The sequence below is a fragment of the Bubalus bubalis genome, chromosome X (genome assembly GCF_019923935.1).
Source record: "Bubalus bubalis isolate 160015118507 breed Murrah chromosome X, NDDB_SH_1, whole genome shotgun sequence".
Lineage (NCBI taxonomy): Eukaryota > Metazoa > Chordata > Mammalia > Artiodactyla > Bovidae > Bubalus > Bubalus bubalis.
In genome coordinates, this window is record NC_059181.1 from 57,846,439 (window position 1) to 57,869,875 (window position 23,437).

General features: G+C 41.0%; 1 pseudogene; it reads left to right on the forward strand.

Moving 5' to 3' along the window:
• The first annotated feature begins 294 nt into the window (after window positions 1–294).
• The window catches only part of LOC123331926, a 66,889-nt pseudogene continuing 43,746 nt past the window's right edge, over window positions 295–23,437 (forward strand).

A 23,437-nucleotide genomic window follows, 5' to 3' on the forward strand; every position in this document is an offset into this window, starting at 1 on the left:
GGTATCGATTTATGTAGATAGATACCTAAGGTAGTCACTCCAGCACTTTTTACTGAAGTGAACTGCCGCTTCCCCTGTATCTCTTAAGACCTCCTTGATTTCCTACTAATATTAACAGTGGAACTTATTTATGTATATGAGGCTCTGCCCCTGGGAGTTCTATTCTGTTCTAGAGACCCAGTACAAGAATATTTAAATCACGGTGGCATTAAACACGTTTTAATATCTGATAGGGCCAGTTTCTGCTCAGTGCACATTTTGTTTTTTCCCCTTTCAGGAATGTGCTGGGCCGGCAGCAGGGGGCGGGGTTGCGCCTCCTCCGCGGCTCTGGTTCCAGTGGAGCTTCAAGGACGCAGAGATGGAAATATCCCAGGCTGCTCTCGGCTCGCGCGCGGCATCCGACAAGGCGGCGGCGGGGGCGATGACTTCTTTCTGGTGCTGCTGGACCCGGTGGGTGGAGACGTAGATAACGAGGGCGCTGGTCGAGGCGCAGGGCCCGTGTGGAGGGGGGCAGGCCGTGATGGGCCCAGTGCTCCTGGGGTCGAAAGCGGCGCGAACCCTGAAGGCCGCCCTGCGCTGGGCCCCAGCTGCCTGTCGGCTATCCCCGCCCCAGGCCTGGGCCCTGCCAGAGGCCTTCAGGGGCGCAGTCACCATTCACACCCAAAACCTGCTGTCTTGCTTGGAGAACAGCGTCCTCACCCTGGCCACACCCCGACCGCCAACCTGGGTCACCTTTTTGCCACATCCTTGCCAACCTTTGTTATTTCTGTTGTTTTTGATGATAGCCATTCTCACAGGTGAGGTAAATACCTCATTGTGGTTTTGATTTGAGTTTCCCTGATGATTAACGATGCTGAACATCTTTACGTGTGCCTGTTGGTCATCTGCATTCCCTCTTTGGAAAAATGTCTATTCAGTTCTTCTTCCCATTCTTAAATCAGAGCACTTTTGTTTGTTTGTTTTGATGTTAAGTCATTTGAGCTGTTTATATATGTTGGGTATTAACCTTTTATTGGCTGTGTCAATTGCAAATATCTTCTTCCATTCAGTAGGTTTTGTTGTTGTTTATCGTTTCCTTTGTTGTGCAAGAGCTTTTAAGTTTAATTAGGCCCCATTGGTTTATTTTTGCTTTAGTTTCCTTTGCTTTAGGAGAGGGATCCAAAACATTATTGTGATTTATGTCAAAGAGGGTTCTGCCTATGTATTCCTCTAAGAGTGTTAATAGTATTCAGTCTTCATTTGGATCTTTAATCCACTTTGAGTTTATTTTTGGATATGGTATTAGAGAATGTTCTAATTTGATTCTTTTACATGTAGCTCTCCCGTTTCCCCAGCACCACTTGTTGAAGAGACTCTTTTTTCCATTGTGTCTTCTTGCATCCTTTGTCAAATATTAATTGCCCATAAGTGTGTGGATTTATTTCTGGGATCTCTATTCTATTTCATTGATGGATATGTCTAGTTTTGTGCTAGTACCATACTGTTTTGCTTACTATATCATTGAAGTATAGTCTGAAGCCAAAGAGGATGATTCCTCCAGCAGTATTCTTCTTTCTCAAGACTGTTTTGGCTATTCAGAGATACCATATCTTCTTTTTTTCATTAAACTATAGTTAATTTGCAATAATGTGTCATTTTCAGGTATACAGCAAAGTGATTTAGTTTTGTATGTGTGCATACACACATACATATAAATCACTCTATATATAACTATATATATATATACACGCATACACATATATGCTTTTCAGATTCTTTTCTAGTATAGATTATTACATGGTATTGAATATAGTTTCCTGTATTATACAGTAGGTCCTTTTGGCTTATTTTTTTATGTAAAGTAGTGTGTATCTGTTAATCCCAAACACCTAAATTTTGCCTTCCCCCTCCTTTCCTCTTTGGTAACCGTATGATTGTTGACAAAGTCTGTGAGTCTATTTCTGTCCGATTCTACTATATGTGATATCATGTGGTATTTGTCTTTCTCTGACTTGTAGTACTTCATTTAGTATGATGAGCTCTAGGTCCATCCATTTTGCTGCAAATGGCATTATTTCATTCTTTTATATGGTAAGAAATGTTTCTTTATCTATATATTTGTATATATGCATATGTCTTTATATATGCCATGTCTTCTTTATCCACTAACCTGTCAAAGAACATTTAAGTTGCTTCCATAACTTGGCTATCATAAATAGTGCTGTATTGGGGTGCATGCACCTTTTCAAATTAGAATTTTAGTCTTTTCCAGATATATGCCCACGAGTGGGATTGTTGGATTACGTGATAATTCTATTTTTAACTTTGTCAGGATACTACATAGTGTTTAACTTTGTCAGAACACTACACAGTGTTCTTTTTAGTGGCTCCACAATGTACATTCACAGTGTCCTCCTCAGTGGCTGCACAATGTACATTCCCGCCAACAGTTTAGCAGGGTTCCCTTTCCTCCACACCCTCTCTACCATTTATTATTTGTAGATTTTTTGATGATAGCTATTCTGACTGGTGTGAGGTTACACTTTGTTGTAATTCCGATTTGCATTTCTCTAAGAATTAGTTATGCGAACCATCTTTTCATGTGCCTGTTGGTCTTCTGTATGTCTTTTTAGGGAAAATGTCTATTTAGGTCTTCTGCTCATTTTTTGGATTGGATTGTTCATTTTTTTAAATATTGAGTTGGATGAGCTCTGTATATTGTAGAAATTAATCCCTTGTCAGTCACATCATTTTTAATATTTTCTCCCATTCTGTAAGTTGTCTTTTCATTCTGGACGTGAATTTGAGCAAACTCTGAGAGAGCGTAAAGGACAGGGAAGCCTGGTGTGCTGCAGTCCGTGGGGTCACAAAGAGTCCAACATGACTTAGCGATTCAATGACAACAACAAATGGTCAATTAATCTATGATGAAGGAGGCAAGACTATACAGTGATGAAAAGACATTTGATGTCTTTGATGGTTTCCTTGCTGTGTAAAAACTTCTAAATTTAATTAGTTTCCATTTGTCTATTTTTGCTTTGCTTTCCTTTGCTTTAGGAGGGGAATCAGCCTCCCCCCACAAAAAAAATAAATAAAAGATTGCCGCGATTTATGTCAAAGAGTGTTTTGCCTATGATTTCCTCTAGGAAGTTTAATGTATCTGGTTTTCCATTTAGGTTTTTAATCCATTTTGAGTTTATCTTTGGACATAGTGTTAGAGAATGTTCTAATTTGATTCTGTTACATGTAGCTGTCCACTTTTCCCAGCACAACTTATTGAAAGTGAGTGTCTTTTCTTCATTGTATAGTCTTGCCTCCTCCACCATCGATTACTTGACCATGTGTTGTTGCTGAGTCACTAAGTTGAGTCCAACTCTTTGCGATCCCATGGACTGCATCATGCCAGTCTTCCCCACTGTTCAATATATCCCAGAGTTTGCTCAAATCCATGTCCACTGAATCAGTGATGCTATCTAACCACCTTACACTCTGTCACCTGCTTCTCCTTTTGCCTTCTATCTCTATCAGGATTAGTGTCTTTTCCATTGAGTTGGCTCTTTGCATCCACTGGCAAAAGTATTGTAGCTTCACCATTAGCATCAGTCCTTCCAATGAATATTCAGGGATGATTTCCTTTAGGATTGACTGATTTGATCTCCTTGCAGTCCAAGGGACTCTCAAGAGTCTCCTCCAGCACCACAATCGAAAGCATTAGTTCTTTGGTGTTCAACCTTCTTTATGGTCCAACTTTCGTATCTGTACATGACTACTGGAAAAACTATAGTTTTGACTGTAGGAACCTTTGTCAGCAAAGAGATGTCTCTGCTTTTTAATACACTGTCTATGTTATACAGTGGAAGTGAGAAATAGATTTAAGGGACTAGATCTGATAGACAGAGTGCTTGATGAACTATGGATGGAGGTTCATGACACCGTACAGGGGACAGGGATCAAAACCATCCCCGAGAAAAAGAAATGCAAAAAAAGCAAAATGGCTGTCTGAGGAGGCCTTACAAATAGCTGTGAAAAGAAGAGAAGTGAAAAGCAAAGGAGAAAAGGAAAGATATGCCCATTTCAATGCAGAGATCCAAAGAATAGCGAGGAGAGATAAGAAAACCTTCCTCAGCGATCAATGCAAAGAAATAGAGGAAAAGACTAGGATGGGAAAGACAAGAGAGCTCTTCAAGAAAATTAGAGATACCAAGGGAACATTTCATGCAAAGATGGGCTCGATAAAGGACAGAAATGGTATGGACCTCACAGAAGCAGAAGATATTAAGAAGAGGTGGCAAGAATACACAGAAGAACTATACATAAAAGATCTTAACAACCCAGATAATCACGATGGTGTGAACACTCATCTAGAGCCAGACATCCTGGAATGTGAAGTCAAGTGGGCCTTAGGAAGCATCACTATGACCAAAGCTAGTGGAGGTGATGGAATTCCAGTGGATCTATTTCAAATCCTGAAAGATGATGCTGTGAAAGTGCTGCACTCAATATGCCAGCAAATCTGGAAAACTCAGCAGTGGCCACAGGACTGGAAATGGTCAGTTTTCATTCCAATCCCAAAGAAAGGCAATGCCAAAGAATGCTCAAACTACCGCACAATTGCACTCATCTCACACTCTAGTAAAGTAATGCTCAAAAATCTCCAAGCCAGGCTTCAGCAATTCATGAACCATGAACTTCCAGATGTTCAAGCTGGTTTTAGAAAAGGCAGAGGAACCAGAGATCAAATTGCCAACATCCATTGGATCATCAAAAAAGCAAAAGAGTTCCAGAAAAACATCTATTTCTGCTTTATTGACTATGCCAAAACCTTTGACTGTGTGGATCACAATAAACTGTGGAAAATTCTTCAAGAGATGGGAATAGCAGACCACCTGACCTGCCTCTTGAGAAACCCATATGCAGGTCAGGAAGCAACAGTTAGCACTGGACATGGAGCAACAGACTGGTTCCAAATAGGAAAAGGAGTACGTCAAGGCTGTATATTGTCACCCTGCTTATTTAACTTATATGCAGAGTACATTATCAGAAACACTGGGCTGGATCAAGCACAAACTGGAATTAAAATTGCTGAGAGAAATATCAATAAGCTCAGATATGCAGATGACACCACCCTTATGGCAGAAAATGAAGAAGAACTAAAGAGCCTCTTGATGAAAGTGAAAGAGGAGAGTGAGAAAGTTGGCTTAAAGCTCAACATTCAGAAAACTAAGATCATGGCATCCAGTCCCATCATTTCATGGCAAATAGATGGGGAAACAGTGGCTGACTTTTTTTGGAGGGGGCTCCAAAATCACTGCAGATGGTGATTGCAGAAACATGAAATGAAAAGAAGCTTACTCCTTGGAAGGAAAGTTATGACCAAGATAGATAGCATATTAAAAGCAGAGACATTACTTTGTCAACAAAGATCCATCTAGTCAAGGCTATGGTTTTTCTGGTAGTCATGTATGGATGTGAGAGTTGGACTATAAAGAAAGCTGAGTGCAGAAGAATTGATGTTTTTGAACTGTGGTGTTGGAGAAGACTCTTGAGAGTCCCTTGGACTGCAAGGAGATCCATCCCGTCCATCCTAAAGGAGATCAGTCCTGGGTGTTCACTTGAAGGACTGATGTTGAAGCTTAAACTCCCAATATTTTGGCCACCTGATGCAAAGAGCTGACTCATTGGAAAAGACCCTCATGTTGGGAAAGATTGAAGGCAGGAGGAGAAGGGGACAACAGAGGATGAGATGGCTGAATGGCATCACTGACTCAATGGACATGAGTTTGGGTAAACTCCGGGAGTTGGTGACAAACAGGGAGGCCTGGTGTGCTGCAGTTCATGGGGTCGCAAAGAGTTGGACATGAAGGAGTGACTGAACTGAACTGAACTAGGTTTGTCACAGCTTTCCTTCCAAGGACCAAGCATCTTTTAATTTCATGGCTGCAGTCACTGTCTGTAGTCATTTTGGAGCCCAAGAAAAGAAAATCTGTCACTGCTTTCACCTTTCCCCCTTCTATTTGCCATGATGTGATAGAACTGCATGCCATGATCTTAGTTTTTTTGAATGAGTGTTTTTTGTTGTTTTTTTTTTTTTTTTTTTTGAGGTTTAAGTCAGCTTTACACTCTCCTCTTTCACTTTCATCAGGAGGCTCTTTAGTTCCTCTTCACTTTCTGCTATTAAGAGTAGTATTATCTGCATACCTGAGGTTGTTGATATAGGTGACTGGTTTTATCTCTAGGATTTCTATTGTTATCCCATGGTCTGTATTTCTGTTTTGGTGCCAGTACCATACTGTTTTGGTTACTGTAGCTTTGTAGTGTATTGTGAAGTCAGGAAGCCTGATTCCTCTAGCTCCATTTTTCTTTCTCAAGATTGCTTTGACCATTCCGGGTCTTTTTTTTTCTTCCAAACAATTTGTAAACATTTTTGTTCTATTTCCATGAAAAATATCATTGTAATTTGGTAGAGATGGCATCGAATCTGTTAGTCAGTTTGGGTAGTGTAGTCATTTTCCCAATATTGATTAATCCACTCCAAGAACATGGTATATCTCTCCACCTTTTTGTGTCATCTTTGATTTCGTTTATCAATCCTTATAGTTTTCTGAGTACGGGTCTTTTGCCTCCTTAGGTATGTTTTCTTCTTAGGTATTTTTATTATATTTTAAATGTGATGTAAAGTGGGATCGTTTCCATAATTTCTCTTTCTGATCATTCGTCATTAGTGTATAAGAATGCAAGAAATTTTGGTGTATTCATTTTATATCTGGCAGATTTACCAAATTCAGTGATAAACTCTGGTAGTGTTCTGGTAGCATCTTTATGATTTTCCATAGTTAATATCATCTCATTTACAAACAATGACAATTTCACTTTTTCCCCCCCGTTTTTGATTCCTTTTATTTCTTTTTCTTCTCTGATTGCCATGGCTAGACTTCAAAACTGTTTTGAGTGGTACTGGCGAGTGTGGCCATCTCTGTCTTGTTCCTGGTCTTAGACAAAATGCTTTCAGTTTTTTGCCGTTGAGACTGATGTTTGCTGTGGGTTTGTCTTGTATGTCCTTTATTTTGTTGAGGTAGGTTCCCTCTGTGCTCACTTTCTGGAGAGTTTTTAATCATAAATGGTGTTGAATTTTGTTGAACATTTTTCTGTATCTGTTGAGGTGATCATATGGTATTTGTTCTTCCATTTGTTAATGTGGTGTATCACATTGATTGATTTCCATATATTGAAGAATCTGCGCATCCCTGGAATAAATCCCACTTGATCATGGTGTATAATTCTTTTAATGTGTTGTTGATATATGTTCTAGAGAGGCTTTTTATCATAAATGGATGTTGAAATTTGCCCAAAGCTTTTTCTGCAGATACTGAGATGATCATAGGGCTCTTACTCTTCATTTTGTTACTGGGGTGGTATATCACAGTGATTTTTTTGTGTGTGTGTGTGGATAATGAAAATTCCTGGCACCCATAGGACAAATCCTAATTGATCATGATTTATGATCTAATGCATTATTGAATTTGCTTGACTAGTATTTTGTTGAGAATACCTTCCTCTGCAGTTTTTTGGAATGGTTTCAGATGGATCAATATCAAGTCTTCTCTAAATGCTTGGTAGAATTCACCTTTGAAGCCTGGGTCCTTGTTTTGTGAGCGTTTTAAATTTCTGATTCAATTTTAGTATTGGTAACTGGTGTGTTTTTATTTTCTATTTCTTCGTGGTTCAGTCTGAGGAGATAGTACCTTTCTAAGACTTTGTCTTCCTCTTCTATGTTGTCCATTTTATTGGTGTATAGTTGCTCATTGTAGTGTCTTATCGTCCTTTGTATTTTGTAGTCTTGGTTGTAGCTTCTTTTCTATTTCTGCTTTTATTGATGTGGGCCCTCTCCCTTTTTTTCTTCATGTGTCTGGCTCAACATTTATCGATTTTATTTATGTTTTCAAAGAACCAGCTTTTAGTGATAACACTAGTGACCTTTTCTACTGGCTTCTTTTAGCTTCTAGATCATTTATGTCTGCTCTGATCTTTAGGATTTCTTTCTTTCTACTATCTTTGGGTTTTGTTTGCTCTTCTTTCTCTAGTTGGTTTAGCTGTAAGGTTTGGTGGTTTATATTAGATTTTTTTTTTTTTTTTGTCTCCTGAGGTAAGTTTGTGTCACTAAAAACTTCCATAATAGAACTGTTTCTGCTTTGTCCCATACATTTTGGATCGCCATGTTTTCATTTTCAGTTGTCTCTAGATATTTTTTAGTTTCCTCTTTAATCTCTTCAATGATCCATTGGGTGTTTTGTAACAGAATTTTTTAGCCTTCATGTGATTCTGTTGTATTTTCTCCAGTTTTCTTGTTTGTTTTGGTAGTTGATTTCTAGTCTCAGAGCTCTGTGGTAAGAAAAGATGTTTGTATGATTAAATTTTTCTTAAATTTACTGAGGCTTCCTTGTGGCCTAGGTTGTGATCTCTTATAGAGAATGGTTCATATTCATATAAAAGAGAATGTGTAATCTCTTGCTTTCAGATGGAATGTGCGTGCTCTCTCTCTATGTGTGTGTGTGTGTGTGTATGTGTGTATATATATATATATATATATATATATATATATATATATATATATGAAAGCAATGGCACCCCACTGCAGTACTCTTGCCTGGAGAATCCCATGGATGGAGGAGCCCGGTAGGCTGCAGTCCATGGGGTTGCTAAGAGTCAGACAGGACTGAGTGGCTTCACTTTCACTTTTCATTTTCATGCATTGGAGAAGGAAATGGCAACCCACTCCAGTGGCCTTGCCTGGAGAATCCCAGGGACGGGGGAGCCGGATGGGCTGCCGTCTATGGGGCTGCACAGAGTCGGACACGACTGAAGCGACTTAGCAGCATATATATATATATATATATATGATAAGATAAAATTAAGAGCATTTAATATGTAATGTGTTAATTCAGGCCTGTGTTTTCTTATTCATTTTCTGTCTGGATGATGTGGGGTTGATGTAAGTGGGGTGTTAGAGTGTCTTAGCATTATTGTGTTAGCATTGATTTTTCATTTTATTTCTGTTAGTATTTGTCTCATATACCTAGGTGCTCCTTTTTGGGTATATATATTTGCAATTGTTATATCTTCTTGTTGGATTCATGCTTTGAACATTATGTAGTGTCCTTCTTTGCCTCTTGTAGCAGTCTAAAGTACATATTGCCTGATATAAGTATGGCTTCTCCAATTAATTTTTAAAAATTTTCCATTTGTTGGAATACCTTTTTCAATCACCTCACTTTCAGCCTGTATGTGTCTCTAGATCTGAAGTAAGTTTCTTGTAGGCAGTATATATCCAGGTCTTGTTTCTGATCCAGTCAGCCATTCTGTCTTTGGTTGGAGCATTTAATCCATTTATATCTAAGGTAATTATAGATAAGTGTGTTTTTCTCGCCATTTTGTTACTTGTTTGGGATTTGTTTTCCTTTTTTGTCTTTTGTTCACTTCTCTTTTGGTTTGATGACTATAGTTAGTGTTATGTTTCTATTCCTTTTTTGTGTCTATATCTATTATACATTTTTGGCTTCCAGTTATCATGAGGCTTTTTTATATCAGTCCATATATATACATGATTGTTTTAATTTGCTGATCTCTTAATTTTAAACACATTTTAGAAACCCTGCATTTGTACTCTCCTCCCCTCACCATGACTGTTTTTGAAGTCATATTTTGCATCTCACTGCTTTGTGGATACCTTAACTGCTTACTAGGATGACAGTAGATTTTACTCTTTTTTTTTTTTTTTCTAATTCCTTTTAACCTTCCTACCAACTTTGTGTGGATAATTGCCTACCTTTACAGTATGTTTGTCTTTATCAGTGAGCTTTTTCATTTCCTCATTGTTTCCAGTTGTGGCCTTTTCTTTTTTCTTAGAGACGTTCCTTTACCGTTTGTTGTAAATCTGGTTTAGTGGCAGTGAATTCTTTTAGGTTTTGCTTACTCTATAAAGCTTTTGATTTCTCCATCAAATCTGAACAAGAGCCCTGCTCAGGAGAGTAATTCTCGGTTGTATTCTAGGTGGTGGTTTTCTCTTTCCTCAGTTTAAATGTATAGGGCCACTCTTGTCTGGCTTGCAGAGTTTCAGCTGAAAAATCAGGTGATAGCCTTATGGGAGATTCCTGGTTTCTTATTTCTTGCATTCCCCTTGCATCTTTTAACATTTTCTCTTTATCTTTAATGTTTTTCATTTTGATTACAATTTGTCTTGGTGTGATTTATTCCCTTTGGGATAATCCTCTAAGGGACTTCCTGCAACTCCTGGACTTGGGTGACTTTTTGCTTCCTCATGTTATGAAAGTTTTCAGCTATTATCTCTTCAATTATTTCCTCAGGCCCTTTGTCTCACTTTTCCTTATGGGGCCTGCATAATGTGAATATTAGTGCACTAGTCCAGAGGTCTATTAAAGTGCCCTCATTTCTTTTCGTTCTTTGTTGTTGTTGTCGTCATCCAGCGGTAGTGATTTTCAGTACTCTGTCTTCCAGCACACTGGTCCATTCTGCAACATTTAATCTACTGTTGATTCCTACAGTAGGTATGAATCCTACTGTAAAAAATTCCTAAGTTATTTTTTATTTCACTTTTGTTCTTTATGTTTTCTAACTTTTGTTAAAAACTTGTGGCTTCTTATCCTTTGCATTCATTCTTCTGAATTCTTTTGTTATCTTATTATCATTACTATGAACTCTTTTTCATGTAGATTGCCTATCTCCACTTCACTTAGTTCTTCTTCTGGGGTTTTATATTTTTCCCTCATCTGGAACATATTCTTCTGCTGCCTCATTTTGCCCAAGTTGCCATTTGTGTTTTCATATATGTGGTAAGTAGCTACATTTCTTGATCTTGGAGAAGTGGCCTTATGTAGGAGAAATCTTATGTGTCTCAGCCATGTACTCCCCTCTCAGCACTCGTGTTTTATGATCTAGGGGTTCCCCCTAATGGGGCTGCACATGTCCTTCTGTTGTCGCAGGCTGACTACGTAGATGGTCTGGTAGGCTTGTTTGACCCCAAGTCCTGTTGGTTATGAGGGCCTGCTTTGTGCAGATGGTGCTGGTTGCTATTCATCAGAACTTGGTCACAAGTGCTTGGCTGTAGAGCCCAAGGTGGCTCTGGGGCTAGTGCTGACTCGCTGGTGAAAGGAATCAGGATCCCAAAGACTTTAGGGTTGTTTCCACCCAAGGGCAAGTGAAGTCATATCCTGAGGACCGTATTGGACTACTACTGGCAGGCAGGAGTCTGGTTATAGGCCCAGGGATCTCAGAACTCATTTCAAATCTTTGCTGGATGAGGGAGTCCTGACAGAGTGGGATTTGGGGTCCAGGAAGTCCTACACTTTGCGTTGGCCTGATAGTGGACAGAGCCAGGACCCAGCTGTCCCCAGGTTATGGTCTGGCCTACTATTGTCAGACTCAGTCTGCAGGATCGTAATTTTCTTGTTTCTGGTGTCTGCTCCTTTGTGGGTGTGGATGCTCTAGAGGCTAGTGCAGGCTTCCTGGAGCAAAGGGCCAATGCCTGTCCACTGATGAGTGGAACTGGGTCTTAGCCCTGTGGAGGGCAAGGCCATGCTTTGGGGCATGTTTAGATGACACTATGGAAGTCTTTAGACATCCTCTCTGCTGATGAGGTATTGTGTCCCCATTCAGTTTGCTTTTTGGCCTGATGTGAACCATGCTAAAGCTGAAACTCCAGTACTTTGGCCACCTCATGCGAAGAGTTGACGCGTTGGAAAAGACTCTGATGCTGGGAGGGATTGGGGGCGGGAGGAGAAGGGGACGACAGAGGATGAGATGGCTGGATGGCATCACTGACTCGATGGACGTGAGTCTGGGTGAACTCCGGGAGTTGGTGATGGACAGGGAGGCCTGGCGTGCTGTGATTCATGGGGTCGCAAAGAGTCGGACACGACTGAGCGACTGAACTGGACTGAACTGAACCATCACTGTTGCCTACAGGCTACAGGTGGGACTAGGTCTTGGAGCTAATGAACCAAGGACAAGGTGGAAGCCACCAGCAGCAGTGTTCAAGTAGTTTACTGTTCCTAAATATGTCTGTCATCAGTGTGCATGTCTGAAGTGTGAGCCATAACTGAACCCTGCCTCTCCAGGAGACTCCCCAAGAGAAGCAGGTAGTTCTGGCCTAGGCTCCTGCCAAATTACTGCTTTTGTCCTAGGTCCCTATGTGCATAATATTTTGTGTGCACCTTTTAAGAGTAAAGTCTTTATTTCTCCCAGTCCTGTGGGGTCCTGTAATTAAGCACCACTGGCCTTCAAAGCCAGATTTTTTTTTTTAATAATCTCATCTTTCCAGTGATGAACCGCTGGGCTGGGGAGCCTGATGGGGGGCTCAGAACTCTCTTTCCTGTGGGGAAAACTCTGTAATATATTGTTATCGTCCAGTTTGAGGGTTGCCCACCTGGGACATATGGGATTTGATTATATTGCCAGTTCACCCCTCCTATGCATCCCCTTGTGGTTTCTTCTTTGTCTCCTGTTGTAGAAGATATTTTCTGGAAGGTTCCAGTCCATTTCATTAATTGTTGTTCTGCAGATAGTTGTGATTTTGGTGTGCTCATAAGAGGCAGTGAGCTCAGAGACTTTCTACACTGACAACATGGCTACCCTCTCCAATCATCTGTTGATGGGCCCCTGGATTGCATTGATTCCTTGGCTATTGTAAATAGTGCGGCTATGAACATTTGGGTACATGAACCTTTTCAAAATAGTATTTCACTTTTTTTTCTTTCCATATATACCCACAAGTGGATTTGCTAGATCATACAGTAGTTCTATTTTCAGTTTTTAGAGGAATCGCCACACTGTGTTCCAACAGTGACTGCACCAGTTTGCATTCCCATCAACTATGCTGAAGGATTCCCTTTCTTCCACACCCTCTGTAGGACTTATTGTTTGTAAATTTTTGGATAATAGCCATTCTGACCAGTGTGAGGTGACACTTTATAGTTTTGATTTGCATTTCTCTAGTAATTAGTGATGTTGAGCACTTTTTCATGTGGTATTTTGCCATTTGTATATTTTCCTTCAAGAAAGGTCTATTTAGATCTTTCGTCCATTTTGGGGGGGTGCTGGGTACTCAGTTGTAGGAGATGTTTGTATACTTTGGAGGTTAATCCATTTTCGGTAGCTTTGTGGCAAGGATTTTCTCCCATTCTGAGGGCCGTCTTTTCATTTTGCTTATGGTTTCCTTTGCTATGCAAAGGTTTTTTTAGGCTTAATCAGATATCACCAATTAAAATTTATTTTGATTTTCTTTACTCTAGGATGTGGGTCAAAAAAGATCTTGCTGTAATTTATGTCAGAGAGTGTCGTGCCTACGTTTTTCTCTAAGAATTTTATAGTATCTGGTCATACATGTAAGTCTTTAATCCACTTTGACTTTATCCTTGTGTAGCATGTTAGGGAGTGTTCTTATTTCATTCTTTTACATGTAGGTGTCCAGATTCCCCACCACCATTTATTGAAGAGATATTATTTCCTTCATTGTTAACTCCTGCTCCATTTGTCATAGATTAGGTGACCAGAGGTGAATGGGTTTATCTCTGGATTTTTTATCCTGTTCCATTGGTCTATACTTCTGTTTTGAGGCCAACATCATGCTGTTTTGATTAATGTAGCTTTGTCCTGGACTCTGAAGTTATGGGGCCTGATTTCTCCAGCTCCGATTTTCTTTCCTAAGATTCCTGTGTCTATTCAGGGTCTTTTGTGCTTCCATACACATTTCTAAAAAGTATTATAATTCTTAGAAAACTGCCATTGCTAATTTGATAAGGAATGCCTTGAATCTATAGATTGCTTTGGGTAGTATGGTCATTTCCCCAATATTGATTCATTCAATCCAAGGAGATGGTATATGTGCAAAGAAATAGAGAAAAGCAAGAGAATGACAAAGATTAGAGATCCCTTCAAGAAAATTGGAGATATCAAAGGAACATTTCATGCAAGGATGGGCATGATAAAGGACAGAAACGGTAAGGACCTAAAAGAAGCAGAAGAGATTAGGAAGAGGTGGCAAGAAAACACAGACAAACTAAACAAAAGAAGGTCTTAATGACCCAGATAACCAAGATGGTGCGGTCACTAACCTAGAGCCAGACATCATGGAGTGTGAGGTCACTTAGTGTGGTGTGTGGGCCTTAGGAAGCATTACTATGAACAAGTGATGGACTTCCAGCTGAGCTATTTAAAATTCTAAAAGATGATGCTGTTAAAGTGCTGGACTAAATATGTCAGTAAATTTGGAAAACTCAGCAGTGGCCACAGAATTGGAAAAGATGAGGTTCATTCCAATCCCAAAGAAGGGCAATGCCAAAGAATGTTCAAACTACTGTACAATTGTGCTCATTTCACTTGCTGGCAAGGTAACCCTCAAAATCGTTCAAGCTAGGTTTCAGCAGGATATGAACCCCAGAACGTCCAGACGTCCAAGCTGGATTTTGAAGAGGCAGAAGAACCAGAGATCACATTGCCAACATTTGTTGGATCATGGAAAAAGCAAGGGACTTTGAGAAAGAAATATCTACTTCTACTTCATTGGCTGCACTAAAGATTTGACTGTGTGGATCACAACAAACTGTGGAAAATACTTAAAGAGATGGATATAACTTAATGAAACTATGAGTCATGCCATACAGGGGCATCCAAGATGGATGGGTCATAGTGGAGACTTAGTGGAGAGTTCTGATAAAATGTGGTCCACTGCAGGAGGCAACAGCAAATCACTCCAGTATTCTTGCTTTGAGAGCCCCCATGAAGAATATGAAAAGGCAAAACAATATGACACTGGAAGAAGAGCCCCCCAGGTTCGAAGGCATCCAATATGTTCCTGGGGATGAGGGGAACAATAGCTCCAGAAAGAATGAAGAGACTGAGCCAAAGTGGAAATGACACTTAGTTGTAGATGTGTCTGGTGGTTAAAGTAAAAAAAAAAAAATCTGATGGTGTAAAGAAAAGTATTGCCTAGGAATTTAGAATATTAGGCCCATGAATCAAGGTAAATTGGAAGTGGTCAAGCAGGAGATGGCAAGAGTGAGCACTAAAATGGTTGGAAGTGGGCCAATTTAATTCAGATAACCATTACATCTACTACTGTGGGCAAGAATCCCTTAGAAGAAACGGAGTAGCCTTCCTAATCAACAAAAGAGTCTGAAATGCCGTAGTTGAGTGCAATCTCAAAACAACAGAATAATCTTGGTTCATTTCCATGGTAAACCATTCAACATCACAGTAATTCAATTCTATGACCCGTCGACTAATGCTGAAGAAGCTGAAATTGCTCAGTTCTATGGAGACCTGTGAGACCTTCTAGGACTAACACCCAAAAAAGATGTCCTATTGGTCCTATTCTAGGGGACTAGAATGCAAAAGTAGGAAGGCATGAGATACCATGAGTAACAGACAAGTTTGGCCTTGGAATACAAAATGAAGCAGGGCAAAGACTAACAGAATTTTGTCAGAACACACTGGTAATAGCAAACACCCTCTTCCAACAACATAAGAGATGACTCTACGCATGGACGTCACTAGATGATCAAAACCGAAATCAGATCGACTATATGCTTTGCAGTCAAAATTAGAGCAGCTGTACACAGTTGGCAAAAACAAGGCCTGGAGCTGACTGTGGCTCAGATCATGAGCTCCTTTTTGTAAAATTCAGGCTTAAATGGAAGAAAGTAGGGAAAACTGCAAAGCCATTCAGGTATGGCCTAAACCAAATCCTTTATGGTTATACAGTGGAGTTTACAAATAGATTTAAAAGATTAGATCTGGTAGACAGAGTATCTGAAGAACTATGGATGGAGGTTTGTAACACTGTAAAAGAGGAAGTGACCAAACTCATCCCAGGGAAAAAGAAATGTAAGAAGGCAGAGAAATTGTCTGAGGAGGCTTTACAAATAGTTGAGAAAAGAAGAGAAGCAAAAGGCAGCGGGGTGGGGGGGCAGTGAAAGATACACCCAACTGAGTGCAAAGTTCCAGAGAATAGCAAGGAGAGATAAGAAAGCCTTCTTAAGTAAACGATGCAAAGAAATAGAGGAAAACAATAGCATGGGAAAGACTAGAGATCTCTCCAAGAAAATTAAAGGTATGAAGGGAAAGTTTCATGCAATGACGAGCACAGTAAAAGACAGAAATGGTAAGGACCTAACAGAAGCAGGAGAGATTAAGGAGAGTTCCCAAGTATAAACAGAAGAACTATATAAAAAGCTCTTGATGGTCCAGATAGTCATGATGGTGTGGTCACTCACCTAGAGCCAGACATCCAGGATTGTGAAGTCAAGTGATATCATATGCTCTAGGTCCATCCACGTTGCCTATTGACTGTAGGAGTTTCACAGCATCATCTTTTAGGATTTGAAATAGCTCAGCTGGAATTCCATCACCTCCACTAGCTTTGTTGGTCATATGCTTCCTAAGGCCCACCTGACTTCACAGTCCAGGGTATCGGGCTCTAGGTGAGTGACCACAACACCATGGGTCATTGACTGATATCTGGGTCATTGAATTTTTTTTGTATAGTTTTTCTGTGTATTCTTTCCACCTCTTCTTAATATTTTCTGCTTCTGTTAATCCCATACCCAACTTCCAGATGTAGAAGCTAGATTTTGAAAATGCAGAGGAACCAGAGATCAAATTGCCAACATCCGATGGATCACAGAAAAAGCCAGTGAATTCCAGAAATGCATACACTTCTGCTTCATTGACTACACTAAAGCCTTTGACTGTGTGGATCACAACAAACTGGGGAAAATTCCGAAAGAGATGGGAATACCAGACCACCTTACCTGTGTTGGGGATTTTCTCCCCAGGACTTGGAAGTGACGAACCTGAAAGAAGGACACTTGGACAGTCTCTTGCAAGGACTGACAAGTTTATTTCTGCAGTCAAGCTTTTTTATAGAAGCAGGAACAAAGAGCTTAAATATATGGTCAGCAGAGTGCATACGGAGTTAACACATAATCAGTATAAACATTTCAAGGACAGCGCGCTCTAAATGACTCATGGGCTTATCCCACGACCCGCTTTCACAAGTAACATCCCTATTAACTCTTGGCACCGAGCATAACCCAAGGCAGGAGATGTTTTTCTGTCCGCAGTGCAAAGCCGGGTATTTCTGGCCCTTCGCCATTTCCCCAAGGACTTTCTCCTTTTATGGCTATTTTGCACTACGCTTCCCAACAACCTGCCTCTTGAGAAACTGGCTACAGCTGGGACCTGACACAGAACAACAGACTGGTTTAAAATTGGGAAAGGAGTACATCAAGGTTATATACTGTCACCCAGCTTATTTAAACTCTATGCAGAGTACATTATGCAAAATGCTGGGTTGGATGAAGCTCAAGCCAGAATTAAGATTTCCGGGAGAAATAGCAATAACCTCAGATATGCAGATGACACCACCCTAATGGCAGTTTATTTTATGCAGGTCTTTTCCTTCTCGTGTTGTTCTTGCATAGAGAAAGAAGTTCCTTTAGTGTTTGTTGTAAATCTAGTTTGGTGGTGGTGAATTCTCCTAACTTTTGCTTGTCTGTAAAGCTTTAGATTTCTCCATCAAATCTGAAGGAGAGTCTTGCTGGGTAGAGTATTCTTGGTTGTAGGTTCTTCCGTTTCATCACTTTAAATATATCATGCCAATCCCTTCTGGCTTGTACAATTTCTGTTGAGACATCAGCTGATAGCCTGATGGGAGTTTGCTTGTATGTTGTTTGTCATTTTTCCCTTGTTGCTTTTAGTATTTTATCTTTGTCTTTAAATTCTGTCAGTTTGATTACTATGTGTCTTGTTGTGTTTCTCCTTGGGTTTATCCTTCCTGGAACTCTCTGTGCTTTGTTGACTTGGTTGACTATTTCCTTTCCCATACTAGGAAAGTTTTCAACTATTATCTCTTCAAATAGTTTCTCAGGTCCTTTCCGTCTCTTCTCCATCTGAAACCCTTATATTATGAATATTGGTGCATTTAATGTTTTCCCAGAGGTCTCTTAGGCTGTCTTCATTTCTTCTCATTCGTTTTTCTTTACTCCGTTTTGCAGCAGTCATTTCCACCATTTTGTCTTCCAGGTCACTTCTCCGTTCTGCCTCAGCTATTCTGCTTTTGATTCCTTCCAGCGTATGGTTCTTCTGCTGTTTTGTTCTTTAGTTCTTTTAGGTCTTTGGTAAACATTTCTTGAAAGTGAAAAGTGAAAGTGAAGTTGCTCAGTCGTGTCCGACTCTTTGCGACCCCATGGACTGTAGCCTATCAGGCTCCTCGTCTATGGGATTTTCCAGGCAAGAGTGCTGAAGTGGATTGCCAGTTCCTTCTCCAGGGGATCTTCCCAACCCAGGAATCAAACCCGGGTCTCTCGCATTGCAGGCAGACGCTTTACTGTCTGAGCCACCAGGGAAGCCCACAAACATTTCTTGCATCTTCTCAATTCTTTTTCTGAGATCCTGGGTCATCCTCGCTAACATTATCCTGAATTCTTTTTCTGGAAGGTTGGCTATCTCCACTCCAGTTAGTTGTTTTTCTTGCGGTTTTGTCTTGTACCTTCACCTGGGATATAATTCTTTGCCTTTTCATTTTGATTAACTTTCTGTGATTGCGGTTTTCCTTCATGAGCCTGTGGGACTGTAGTTCTTCTTGTTTCCTCTGTTTTCCCTCTGGTGCATGAGGCTAAATTGCTGTTGTTCAGTCCCTCAGTCATGTCCAACTCTTTGCGACCCCATGGACTGCAGCATGCCAGGCTTCTGTCTTTCACCGTCTCCTGCAGTTTGCTCAAACTCATGTCCATTGAGTCGGTGATACCATCCAATCATCTCATCCTCTGTCGTCCCCTTCTCCTCCTGCCCTCAATCTCTCCCAGCATCAGGGTCTTTTCCAATGAGTCGGCTCTTCAGATCAGGTGGCCAAAGTATTGGAACTTCAGCTTCAGCATCAGTCCTTCCAATGAATACTCAGGGTTGATTTCCTTTAGGATTGACTGGTTTGATCTCCTTGCTCTCCAAAGTACTCTCAACTTCCTGATGGGAGCGACTTGAATGGGAAAAAACAGGATGCTGCTCTAGTGGACAGGGCCATACTCAGTAAAACTTTAATTCAGTTCTCTGTTGTGCTGATGGGTGGAGCTGTGCTCCCTCCCTTTTGGTTGTTTGTCCTGAGGTGACCCAGCCCTGGAGTCTACAGGCTCTATGGTAGGGCTGATGGTGACCTCCAAGGGGGCTTCTGTCAAGGGGCACTGCCAGGACTGCTGCTGCCAGGGCTTCAGTCCTGGTGGTGAGCCAATGCTGACCCATACCTCTGCAGGAGACCCTCCAACATTAGCAGGTAGGTCTGGTTCAGTCTCCTCTGGGGTCACTGCTCTTTTCCTGGTCCTAGTGCACACAGGATTTTGTATGTGTGCTCCAAGAGTAGAGTCTGTTTTCCCCAGTCCTGTTGAAGTATGGCAATCAAATCCTGCTGGCCTTCAGACTCAGATTCCCTGGGGATTCCTAGGCCCTTTGCAGGACCCCCAGGCTAGGAAGCTGGATGTGGGGCTCACAACCTTGACAACAGTGTGAGAATTTCTTTGGTATTACTGTTTTCCAGTTTGTGAGTCACCGACCGGGTGGGTATCAGATTTGCTTTAACTCAAGGTTGCACCCCTCCACCATCTTGGTGTGGCTTCTTCTTTGTCTTTGGATGTGGAGTATCTCTTCTGGTGGGTTCAGCATCCTCCTGTTGATGGTTGTTCTACAGCTAGTTGCAGTTGTGAGGTGCTCTCACAAGAAGAGATGTGTGTATGTCCATTTGTGCATGCATGGGTGCATATGTGTGATAGATTCAAGGGATTGGGTTTGGTAGGTAGAGTGCCTGAAGAACTAGGGACAGAAGTTTGTAGCATTCATATTATAGGAGGCAGTGACCAAAACCATCCCAAAGAAAAAGAAAAATGGCAAAGTGGTTGTCTGAGGAGGCTTTACAAATAGCTGAGGAATGAAGAGAAGTGAACAGGAAGGGAGAAAGGGAAAGTTATACCTAACTGAATGCAGATTTCCAGAGAAGAGCAAAGAGAGAGATGAAGGCCTTCTTAAATGAACAATGCAATGAAATAGAGGAAAACGATAGAATAGGAAAGACTAGAGATCGCTTCAGGAAAAATGGAGATATCCAGGGGCCATTTCAACAAGGGTGGGCATGATAAAAGACAGAAACGGTAAGGACCTAACAGAAGCAGAGGCGATTAAGAAGAGGAGGCAAGAATACACAGAAGAACTATGCAGAAAAGGTCTTAATGACCTGGAAAACCACGATGGTGTGGGCACTCACCTAGAGCCCGACATCCTGGAATGTGCAGTCAAGTGGATTTTAGCCAAGTGGGCATTACTACGAATAAAGCTAGTGGAGGTGACAGAATTCCAGCTTGGAGCTAATTAAAATCCTAAAAGATGGTGCTGTTAAAGCACTGCACTCAATAGGTCAGCAACTTGGGAAAACTCCGTAGTCTCTACAAGACTGGAAAAGGTCACTTTCCATTCCAATCCCAAGGAAGGGGAATGCCAAAGCATGTTTAAACTGCCATACAATTGAGCTCATTTCACTTTCTAGCAAGGTTATGCTCAAAATCCTTCAAACTTAGGCTTCCACCAAGAACTTCCAGATGTACAAACTGGGTTTCAAAGAGGCAGAGGATCCAGAGATCAGATGGCCAACATTTGTTGGATCATGCAGAAAGCAAGGGAATTCCAGAAAAAAAAATCTACTTCTGCTTCATTGCATACCCTAAAGTGTATGGATCACAACAAACTGTGGAACATTTTTAAAGGGATGGAGTACCAGATCGTCTTACCTGTCTCCTGAGAAACCTGTATGTGGGGTCAAGGAGCAACAGTTAGAACTGAACATGGAGCAACTCACTGGTTCAAAATTAGGAGAGGAGTGTGAAAAGATTGTATATTGTCACTCTGCTTATTTAGCTTATATGTAGATTGCATCATGCAAAAAGCCGGGCTGGGTGAATCACAAGCTGGAATCAAGATTGCTGGGGGAAATATCAACAACCTCAGATATGCAGGTGATACAACTGTAATGGCAGAAAGTGAAGAGGAACTAAAGAGCCTCTTGATAGACATCGCATAGGTGTAACAATCAATTTTAAGTCTCTAGCAAGTTAACTTGTATCACATACAAAAACACTATGCTTCAACTTCTCCCCCACACCCACCTCCCCCAGCCAACATTTTATGTTATTGATGTCACAGTTTACATCTTTCATATATGGTGGTGTAGTGTCAGAGTTTATTTTTGGGGGCTCCAAAATCACTGCAGATGGTGGCTGCAGCCATGAAATTAAAAGACGCTTACTCCTTGGAAGGAAAGTTATGACCAACCTAGATAGCATATTCAAAAGCAGAGACATTACTTTGCCAACAAAGGTCCGTCTAGTCAAGGCTATGGTTTTTCCTGTGGCCATGTATGGATGTGAGAGTTGGACTGTGAGGAAGGCTGAGCGCCGAAGAATTGATGCTTTTGAACTGTGATGTTGGAGAAGACTCTTGAGAGTCCCTTGGACTGCAAGGAGATCCAACCAGTCCATTCTGAAGGAGATCAGCCCTGGGATTTCTTTGGAAGGAATGATGCTGAAGCTGAAACTCCAGTACTTTGGCCACCTCATGCGAAGAGTGGACTCATTGGAAAAGACTCTGATGCCGGGAGGGATTGGGGGCAGGAGGAGAAAGGGACGACAGAGGATGAGATGGCTGGATGGCATCACTGACTCGATGGACGTGAGTCTGGGTGAACTCCGGGAGTTGGTGATGGACAAGGAGGCCTGGCGTGCTGTGATTCATGCGGTCGCAAAGAGTCAGACACGACTCAGCAACTGAACTGAACTGGACTGAATCCATCGAAAAATTAGAGTAGATTTTCATATCTCTGATATGTTTGCCTTTTAACTTCTATACTAGAGTTTAAAGTGATTTGTGCACCAGTACTACAGTATTTGGTGGTGGTGGTGGTTAGTCACAAAGTCGTGTCCAGTGCTTTTGCAACCGTATGGACTGCAGTCCACTAGACTCCTCTGTCCATGGGCTTTTCCAGGCAAGGATACTGGAGTGGGTTGCCATGTCCTTCTCCATGGGATCTTCCCGACCCAGAGGTTGAACCCATATCTCCTGCATTAGTAAGCACATTCTTGTTTGGTGAGCCACCAGTGGAGCCCCGTTACAGTATTAGGCTTCTGAATTTGACTATATTCTTACCTCTACAGTGAGTTTTATGCTTTTTCATAAGTTGTCATGTTACTAATTAGCATCCTGTTGTTTCAGATTGAAAAACTCCCTTTTGTGTTTCTTGCAGGGCAGGTCTAGTCGTGGGGTATACGCCTGCAGTTTTTGTCTGTCTGGGAAGGGCTTTATCTCTTCTTCATCTCTGAGGAATGACTTTTCTGGGTAGAGTATTCTTATTTGGCAGTGTTTTTCTTTAGCACTTTAAATATAGCTTCCCAGTCTCTCCTGGCCTGCAAGTTTTCTGCTGAGAAACCCCAACTGCTAGCCTTATGGGTGTTCCCTTCATGGGAAGATTATTTTCCCTCTTTCTTCTTTCAAGGTTTTTCTCTTGTCTTTGATTTCAGACATTCTTATTACAATATGTCTTGGAGAATATCTTTCCAGATTGAGTCTTTTGGGGGACTTATGAGATTCATAAACTTAGATGCCCAGATCTCTCCCCAGATTTGAGAAGTTCTCATCATTATTTTTTTTTAATTTTATTTTATTTTTAAACTTTACATAACTGTATTAGTTTTGTCAAATATCAAAATGAATCCGCCACAGGTATACATGTGTTCCCCATCCTGAACCCTCCTCCCTCCTCCCTCCCCATTCCATCCCTCTGGGTCGTCCCAGTGCACCAGCCCCAAGCATCCAGTATCGTGCATCGAACCTGGACTGGCAACTCGTTTCATACATGATATTTTACATGTTTCAATGCCATTCTCCCAAATCTTCCCACCCTCTCCCTCTCCCACAGAGTCCATAAGACTGTTCTATACATCAGTGTCTCTTTTGCTGTCTCGTATACAGGGTTATTGTTACTTCTTTAATTAAACTGTCTGCTCCTTTCTTCCTTTTCTCTCCTTCCAGGACTCCAGTCATGCATGGATTCTTTCTCTTAATGGTATCCAATAATTGACTTAGGCTATCTTTACCTGTTTCTTTCTCTTTTTTTCTTTTTGATTCCTCTGGCTTGATAATTTCAGATAACCTGTCTTTGAGATCACTGGCTTTTTCTTCTGCTTGGTCGAGTCTGCTGTTGAAGTTCTCTATTGCATTCTTCAGTTCCATCATTGTACTCTTTAACTCTTGGACTTCTGTTTGGTGTTATTTCAATGGTTTTGATTTCTCTGTTGCACCTCTCATTTTGTTTATGTATTATTTTCCTCATTTCATTTAGTTTAAAAAAAAATCT